This window comes from Limulus polyphemus, unplaced genomic scaffold (genome assembly GCF_000517525.1).
Source record: "Limulus polyphemus unplaced genomic scaffold, Limulus_polyphemus-2.1.2 Scaffold370, whole genome shotgun sequence".
NCBI lineage: Eukaryota > Metazoa > Arthropoda > Merostomata > Xiphosura > Limulidae > Limulus > Limulus polyphemus.
Genome location: NW_013665980.1, coordinates 352,785 through 354,891, shown reverse-complemented (window position 1 = coordinate 354,891; position 2,107 = coordinate 352,785).

The window sequence follows — 2,107 nt, the reverse complement described above, 5'->3', positions numbered from 1 at the left end:
CATCTTGTAAGTGGGGCAGAAACCTTTTATTTATAGTACTAGCCTATTTAACAGACTATTATAGTACTAGCATATTTAACAGACTATTATAGTACTAGCCTATTTAACAGACTGTTATAGTACTAGCCTATTTAACAGACTATTATAGTACTAGCCTATTTAACAGACTATTATAGTACTAGCCTATTTAACAGACTATTATAGTACTAGCCTATTTAACAGACTATACGATTGGTAACAAATTTTTTTTATCTACTCTCCAATTAAAAAATATATTAAAAATGTAAGGAATGATGCCATAGCTCTTCAACCATTCAATACACATTTTCAGCTGTAACTCTGATAATTTTATGATATTTAATTAAAGTAATCTAGCTTTCACACCTTACAGCACCTACATATGTGTGTTTCACCCAAAACAGTCCTCTTTACGCGTTGTCCGCTAACCGCTTTTCTTTTCTTCTCTGCCATTACGTTCTTGGTAAATCCAACGTTAAGTCGCATTAAGCACGACGCAAACAAAAGCACAAAATTCATAATAATTTCTTTATGTTTATAAATTTGTATTGCTGTGAAAAAAATCCATTGTTTGAGAAATTTAATGAATTTTGAGGCATCTTAACATAAAATAGAAGAAGAAACTAATAGTAGCGTAACGTTCTAACGATTTAACATTTAGTACATACTCACTCTAAAGATGTACATTACATATCTACAAGCTTTAAAAACTAGCATAGGCTTTAAAGGTTTCAACGTTTTCTTTAAATGAATCCAAAAAAGTAAAATTTTCACAAGCATAGCCTTTCAATTTACAAAGTTAATATGAAGAAAATCTGATAACTAACGAACAGAAACAAAGAAAAACTTGCATTATTTAAGCCTTTATTCTTTCAAAGATAACTGTGCTTCTTAATTATAATTTTTAAAATTTTTTATAGGCACCAACAGGATTATGCATATCAATTTGTAGATTTTACTCGCAAATCGAAATTAGGAAAATATCCTGGAACAGTTCCAAAGTTCCTAAAAAAAGGCTTAGTGGAAATGTAAGCGTGACTCTCGAAAGTTGAAAGGTTCTTTTAAAGCAACATCATATCAGGAAATGCGCTAAACTGAATTATTTGTAAAAAACACTTATTTTTATTCCTAATAAATTTGACCTCTAAATTATGCAAAATGAAATGATTGGCTTATGTTATCTAATTCTCTTTGCAAAATGACTTTCTTATAAACAAAATTAGACCCAATATACAGCACTGACTTCATATATACATATACCATATTTATCAACACGAAGCACCTAGAGAACTTTGAATCATTTATTTATCAACACGACATGCCTTGGGAAGTTTGAATCATCCTCTGATTTTTTATTTATTTTTTTTCAAATTAGAAGTTATACTTTGTGATATATATTATATGAGGTTAAAAATAACGTTTCACCAGTGGACACCTTGCATTTTCTGAAATGAAATATTGTTATATTCTTATGTTTTCATTATTCCACTGTTTACTTCAAGGTTTCTCTGGATACTAAAGACAACGTTGCAAGGCCTTTCAAAATTAATAAGTATACATATCATTTCCAACGTCTCCAAAATTAATATATATGCACATTTGACCACACAATATTTATCAATTCTTTTCGATTAAAGCTATATAATATTCAAAAAAATATTACTTGCCGACTGTATCCCAAAAAAGGAGAAGAAAATACGTTTGAAAACAGTAAAGGCTCGATAGTTATGAATAGATTCTCAAAATAAACACTTGTTGTTTAAATAAGAATAATGATGAAACAAATATCGGTGACATATTGAGGGGTTAAATGGTTACATAATGAGAAGTCACAAGTGTACAAAATGTGGGTATTTAAGAATTTGGTAAGAACAAACTTTCGTAAAGTAGTTTAATATCAAGATTAATTATTTTTACAATTTACTAACTGTCTTAATTTTTAAACATTGGTCAAAATTAAATAAGCACTTTTACGTTATAGCTGAATGAGTTACTAAACTAAATTGTCAAATATTGTATAGGTAATATTTGTCAAATATTGTATAGGTAATACTTGTAAAATATTGTATAGGTAATATTTGTCAAATAT